The sequence below is a fragment of the Pseudophryne corroboree genome, chromosome 2 (genome assembly GCF_028390025.1).
Source record: "Pseudophryne corroboree isolate aPseCor3 chromosome 2, aPseCor3.hap2, whole genome shotgun sequence".
Lineage (NCBI taxonomy): Eukaryota > Metazoa > Chordata > Amphibia > Anura > Myobatrachidae > Pseudophryne > Pseudophryne corroboree.
The window spans coordinates 461,318,560-461,326,459 of NC_086445.1; the positions used below are offsets into that span (position 1 = coordinate 461,318,560).

The 7,900-nt window shown below is 42.8% G+C and overlaps 1 protein-coding gene across 1 annotated transcript in view; it reads right to left on the reverse strand.

Moving 5' to 3' along the window:
- CALN1 (calneuron 1) overlaps positions 1–6,347 on the reverse strand; it is a 596,934-nt gene extending 590,587 nt beyond the window's left edge. The window contains exon 1 of the mRNA XM_063953758.1: positions 5,647–6,347. The gene's annotated coding sequence lies outside the window, so the exon portion shown is untranslated. The remainder of the gene's footprint in view (positions 1–5,646) is intronic.
- Positions 6,348–7,900: the final 1,553 nt, after the last annotated feature.

Genomic DNA, 7,900 nt, shown 5'->3' on the forward strand with positions numbered 1-7,900 from the left:
GTGGCAACCCTGGGTGCAGGGGATACCATTGTTACGTGGCCCGGACTGCTGCCAGGGCCCCACATGCCCTGTAATGCCACTGAGCGGGAAAAAGGAGAGGGAACATAAAAGGCAGTGATTGCACTTAAGCATGGCAGCAATGTCACTAGATACTGAGCGTGTCCACAAGAAAGTGCTCCTCAATAAGAAAATGTCCCATTCGCTTACTGTAATGCTGCCGCCATAGTTGCGGGACTGCTGTGCTCCTGAAGCTAAAGTTATACTGGTGGACAGTCGGGTGCAGCGTTGCGGCTACGTGAGCTAATTTCCTCCAGGGGAAGTGATTGCAGTGATTTCTTGTGTTGGCATTGTCTTGTGTCTGTGTCTCGTGCCCTGGTCTTCCCACTAGGGGACTATTTAGGTACAATTATTAATAAATAAGGTTCTGGTAACTGTAGCTATTCCCCTTAATCAGTCACAAAGTGTGTGAAATTACATTTTACAAATATTGGGGCAGTACACATATATATGCCTTAGTTACACATTACAGGAATAAGGGGTTTATTTACTAAGCCTTGGATGGAGATAAAGTGGACAGAGATAAAGAACCAGCCAATCAGCTCCTAACTGTCATTTTTCTAACCCAGTCTGTGACACGGCAGTTAGGAGCTGATTGGCTGGTACTTTATCTCCGTCCACTTTATATCCATCCAAGGCTTAGTAAATAGAACCCTTAGTAACGTAGGGTTCACTAAGGACTGCTCCAGTGAGGGGTAATAAACGACAGGACAGGGAGACTACTTTTAAGTAGTGAGAGCCAGTGACATACAGTATTAACAGGGGGAAGCTGTACTCACCCTCTTTATATAGCACCCCCAATCCTTATCTCTCTCCTATCTCTTTCTCTACTTATTTTCCCCTTACCTCTTAATCCACGTATTTTTCCCTATCTGTCACTTTCTCTCACTCTCTCTCTATCTACAGTATCTCACAGACACTCATCACTTTGTTATTATAAATGTTTCTGTCAACCATGTAGTGCCACTGCTCCTTTCTGTCATCCCCGCCCTAGTGATAGGGATAGAGTATAGTAACCAGCTGGTATATTCTCTGTGCAGCACTGTGCCCCACCAAATTTTATTCAAAACATGCAGAAGTAGGCGGACGGTGTCAGTCTACTTCTGTGGCATCACAAGTTGCAGAAAGTTGGCTAGTCTGATTAAAAAGTTGGTTAGGTGTATAGAGTCACTGTTTGGGACACTAAGGTCAGTTGGATGGTTGGAGGGAAGTTGCTTTGGTTCATGGCCAACTTTTGCCTTACCTATCACCGATGTATCCAGTTATAGTGATGTACTGATCTCGGCAACTTTGTTGTTGGGACCACATAAAGTTGATTTGGTGACGCCCATGTGAGGCCACTTCCAGAAATTATTCCAGGGCCACTTTTAGTTCCCAATCCATCCCTGGTTGAATGTGTTCATTTCCCAAAAGCATAGACTGTTTTTCCATGGGATAGGGGAACGAAAATTGGTAAATGTCCACTATGTTGAAACGTACTTGTCTGTGAACAATATTTATTCTCCTTCAGCTAACATGCAAATGAATGTTGAAGGGGTGCAGAAAAATAAAAACTTCTGTTATCCCACTCATTTCTTAGATAATAAGCTGACTAGAGTGTGTGAGTGTGACATTAGTGAATTGTGGTTCAACAATTTATCACTCAGGCCAGTTAGGATGTTTGAACTTATTTCATTTTGTTGTGTAGAGGAGCACCTCCTTCCCTATCTTATTATAAGATCATGGAAACTACTTAGAGCAGTTTTTTGGTGAAGTGTGAGCTCTGCTAGGGAGCTGGCTAAGGGATGCGTTCAACTTCCCGGCGGTCTGGATGCGGGAAGTCATGTGATCGATGCCAGAATCACGATACCACTCAGAAAACCGGCACCGACAGCTGACATCCCAAAGGTGCTAAACACGCCCAATAGGCGGTGCTAGACACACCCAGTAGGTGGTGCTAAACACACCCCTCCGATGGTGCACCCCCTAATAAAATGTTCTGCGCACGCCTATGGTAGCATGCCACCACATGTTGGCCACGCCTCCAATTCAGTACAGGGGGGGGTGCCGCCACCGCCAAAACACACCTTGCTCCAGGCACCAATACACCTTGCTACACCTCTGCCTGGGACACTCATGAACTACACAGGTTCTGTGGCTGGCTGACTACAAGCCTATATTTCACCTGTGGATGTCTGACAGGCATGCATAGGGAATGTGGGATGTCTGTGGGCATGTAGGTAGACTAACTATGTTATCCCTTTTACCTGGGACGCTCATGAATTACACAGGTTCTGTGGCTGGCTGACTACAAGCCTGCATTTCACATGGTTTTAAGCAGCCACAGAACCTGTGTAATTCATGAGTGTCCAGGTTAAAGGGATAATATGGTCAGCCTACCTCCGTCCATATCTGAATCAAGCCTAATGCTAGTAGGCATACCTGTAGTAAGGAAATTAACATGAATCCAACCCAAGTCCTTGTCACACAAACTTTTGGAATTAGTGTATAATGTTGCAATTAAGCAATGCTGTGTGCTTTTAAGACTATAATGTGTACTTTATGAAAGCTATACGTTTTCCCCCAGCTCAGTGTATTACGTTTTTGGCAGCTCAGTGTATTATGTAATCTCTATGAACATGCTAAGATCCATTTTAAAAATGTCTATACTTTGTTTTCCCTAACTGACTGAGGCTTGTGAAGCACATAGATCTGCAAAGTGAGAGATAATGCCTTCTGTAAATAATTGTAGTAGCTAAGAGATATTATAAATGAAATGCCTACAATTACAGCAACCCCTACTAGTATAAGGTAAATTATGCAAATGCAAAATAGATATCAATTAGTTTAACCTACTTCTGTCTGTTGTTTTATTGCTGTGTAACTGCTGTGAACTTAAATGGTCATAATTTCTGTTTAAAGATAACATTTTGCACTGAAGACTAATTCTCAGTGCCATCCAATAAAATAATACATGACGCATGCAAACTGTCAGCAATTTCTTAGGTTTCAAGGATTCCTCATCTAAGTTGTGTCTGTCTACCTCACTGAGGAACCTGCACTTTCTCTTGAAGAATCACACCATCTAAGTTTTCATCATGATAAAGCGGAGTCTTAATCAGTATGCCACTGTGCACAAATGTTATGACTCATCTTTGGCTCATAGCACAAGCAACACAGAGCATGAGTAACAGCACTGGTGCCTAAATAGATTGGCACAAAGATATGTAGTTTTTATACCTACAGGAAGCAAGTTGGAACCTAGCCTGGGTCAGCAGCTACTGGAAGTCATTATCATCTGAGAACAGATCTCGCCTGGATGCATGCTGCAACATTCTTGTTACTGTAAATTGTCTGAGACCCCTCACAGTGCAAATTGAAGCATATATGGGGTTCTAGTGTAGGTTCTGCAAAATATTGCATATATTTGGACTGACTGATTCTTGTATCTATCAAATAAAATGCTGCTAAAAGATAATCACTTTTCAGAACAACAACACACCATAGGTTGTGAAGCATACTTTACTTATTAACAGTATGCCTTGAGCATTAAGTGATTGCTAATTAACCACACAAAAAAAAAGAAAAATAAAATAAAATAATTGATATATATATATTCATAGTTGTATCACAGTATGTTTAAGTAATAGTAAATGTTTTAGTTAGATATGGGAAGACTGGTAAACCATACTGAAATTAAAAGTATTTCAAACGTAACCAAAATGATGTCAAGACTGGAGCGTACACATAATTGTGTTTTGGGGTCACAAGGGGCCTGGACATTTTGGTAGCAGTGACACATGTATTTAGTCTGACAGATATTTTCTACACATACTGTACACAAGTTGTTACTAGGAGGCTATAGTGCTTCAGATGGGGATGCTTCGTTGCACACCATTAGCCTGTGTTTACCTAGAGCACAGAGCAGGAGTCCTCATAACATATTTACCTTTACTCAAAGACCAATGATGTCAAGAAGAGGATGTGAGGAGAGTGTAATCACTGCAATTTGCAGGCAAGGATCATAACATAATATTCCAGGTTCCAGCTTAGACAACACCCACCAGATAAGACACTGGATAAAATCACAATGAAATGGTGTGATCCATTCTATCTTGTCTGACAGGCACATTGCAGAAAGCTGTGATCCCTGTGTAGCATGTTATACCTTTGTATACTACAGGTGATTGGCACAAATCGCCTTACTGTCAACTCAGTTCTCCTGCTCTTATGGCAGTGTTTCACTTATTTAACCCTGATAATCCTGGTCATCATATCATCACTGCATACAATTATCCAAGCACTACAGTCAGTGTCTGAGATCCATACGCTGGACACTGCTCATAAGGTGTGTATTTTATAAACTGTCATAACATTCCATATTTCCTCTCATTCCACCATAGACAACCAAATAAAAGGGTACCTCATATACATGCATGCTGACAATCCCTCCATCTCCCTGACTCAGAACCGTAAGCTGTATATCTTTAAATATATATATATATATATATATATATATATATATATATATATATATATATATATATACATACATACATATATACACATATATAGCCTAGAATATGCATGTATATAGGCTAGCCAGATCTGTCTGTTACAGACGCATCACACATATACACACACACATATATATATATATATATATATATATATATATATATATATACATATACATATTTACATATATATATATATATATATATATATATATATACACATATATACATATATATATATATATATACACATATATATATATATATATATATATATATATATATATACACACATACATACATACATACATACATACATACACACACATATTCACTAACACACACACACTGCCCAGTAAGCCATCTGCCCAAGAGGGAATATAAGCATGTGGATGTGGCAGGCAGGTGTGTTGTACTTCTCGGCAACCAATCCCCACCTCCTTCATACACATATGTGTAACACACGGAAGGCACACTGTATGAATAGCTGGGTGACTCCGGATGGGAGGGCAGAGGCAGATGTGGGTACAATGCTTACTGTGCCTCCAGTATGCCATAGCGAGGGGCAGCTGCCTGTGACATCGAGCCCGATGCCGGCTCCGTTACCAGAGACAGGAACAGCTCCATACTTCCCCTTGCTGCAAGCCGCGGATAGTGAGTTATCACCAGCCCTAGTGTACTGTACATTACCGGGCTACTCCAACTACCTATTGCCAAGAACACATTTCCCTAATTAGAATGAGTGCACCATACAGCAGCAGCAGCGCTGATGCGGAGAGCGGCCGCTTCCCACTGCTATGACAACAGGTCTCAGGCACCGCTACACGGGGGTCTCACATCGCCTATTAGTACATTAGCCCTTACCGCCGCTCAGCCCCTTGTGATCTCTGGAGGTACAGTAGCTCTCACACAGTACATGTGTCATCATGGGTAGAAGCCTCTCACTCATACATGTGTCATGGTAGAAGCCTCTCACACCTTGTGTCATGGTAAAAGCCTCTGACCCATACATGTGTTATGGTAGAACCTATCACCCATGCATGTGTCATGGGTAGAAGTGGTAGCAGCAGCAGCAGCACAGGGGGCTCCTTACCTGTCAGTGTTCTGCTATCTGCTGGGTCCAAATAGCTGCTCTCTCTGGATCCGGGCTCTCTGGGGCTGATGATCCAGGTCAGTAGTATCCTCTGCCCGTGGTAGGAAAAGCTCAGAGCGGGACAGCTATGGAAGAAGTGCATTCAGTACAAGCAGGGCATCTTTCACAGACTGCTGCCCATCGCCACCTCTGTAATGCGTGTGTCACACAGGGCTCCCGATCATTCATGAGCTGTGTAGCCAGCGGCATCAATGCTCCATACATCCAGGGGCTGCGAGGGACAACTACGAGTTGCACTTGCCGTAAACTCCATTCCCCTGACCCCGCAGTGTCGGAGCTGGCTCTCCTACGGAGCCGGAATAGGCATGCCCCGTCCCGGCACACGGAGCTCGCTGGCAGGAGGAGCGGGCAATTCAAAGAGCCGAGCGCGGTGCAGAGCGTGGAGCGGCGGGGGGACCGGAGGCGTCGTTACAGCCGCCCTCATGCAACGTTGCCACTGACTGCTGGACGTGCGCTGCTCCGGCTGCTACTATAGCTGCTGCTGAGCGGAGGAGAGGGGCTCTGTGTCTCCCGGCTGAGCCTCTCTCACTGGAGGGAGAGGAGGAGGAGCAGGAGATGAGACTCACATGTATGTGTAGGGGAAGGCAGATACATGTGTGTACACTGATCATACAGCCTCATGTGCAAGGGGAGAGCCAGGGCAGTGCTGCAACCTGTTATATACCTGCATGCTACCGTACACAGCGTCAGGTACATCCAGAACATACAGCTTGCTGCTTTGGCTGCCAATCATCCTCTCCCCAAGCAAACATGCATGTGTCACAGAGATGTATGTGTGCCCTGAGGAAAGTCTAACAACACATCATGAATAAAATCAGTGAGAGGTACATTAGACATGCTGTGCTGTACTGTACTTTACTTTAGCAAGTTTGATTCAAAATAAGAAAGTGCATTGACGATTTCCTTTAGTTTATCATTGTTTCTGTTATAAGTATCAAATTATAAGAAATATATATATATATCACAAAATAAATTCATTACTCACCCACTGGCTGAATAGTAAATACAGTTTATTTACAGAGTTCATACTGGCTGAATTGTTGTGCATGCTTGGAGATGGTATGAACTCAGAACGTCCACTGGAAGATATACTCTTGAGTGCATTCTAGACATAATGCTTAAATGGGGTTCAGTATACAGTATAAGACCAACAGTAAAACATGACAATATTCTTAATGTCAACGTGAGTATGATGACATGGTGACACTGATGAAATGTCAACATGGTCAGATGTCGACAATCCATTTGTAAGATATCTTTAATACTAATCCTAACTAATGTCAACATTTTCACTATTTTCTCTGTCGACACCATATGTCGACATTTTGTCCATGTCAACGGTTTCCAGATGTCAGTATGTTAAATGTTGAAATTTTAACCATGTTAACATAATGATCAACATTCTACTGTCAACATTATGAAAGTTGATATAGCGATTGTGGACATACTGACTGCATACCGCATACATGTGCACACACCAAATTTGTGTGATAAACTGATTATAACCAAGATCACATTTATTTGACGCAGCCTCTTTCATCTAATTTCTCCAAGTTATTGCTTAGACAGATTGCACATAGCAGCCATCTACCCTCTGTCGCCTGTTCCTATTGTGTGTGTTCTATTTATTATGCTAATTATCGAGGACAGGGCAACCTCTGATAATTACACTTTGAATGCGCCACAGGTGCCAGATCAGTTTATCATTGCTCCGGCTTAGAGACAGCTGTCCCCATGAATACTTTCAGAGCCTGACTTGGCTGGAACAACGAACCCCTGGCCGATATGATAGGTCGACCTGGGGGTTTATGCAGATTTTTATGTATTTTAGGTGTAGTATATAGTAGGGGTACTACAGGATGAGTTGGAATAAGTGCATCTCTCACATTAGACAGTAATAAGCCAGATACAACTGCTGAGTCTAGACACTCTAATGTGAGAGATGCACTTATTCCAACTCATCTTGTCGTTGTTCCAGCCAGTAGCAATTTTTCTAGACGAGATTTTCCAACCATTTATTCAAAGAATGCCTAGATACCTGCTGGATACTAGTGCACTCCTTAGACGCATTGATGAACTCCCTGCATTACCGGCCAATACATTGCTCTGCACCATTGATGTGCAGAGCTTGTATACGGTCATCCCCCATGAAAGGGGCTTAGCCGCAGTGGATACTTTTTTACACGTCCAGGCA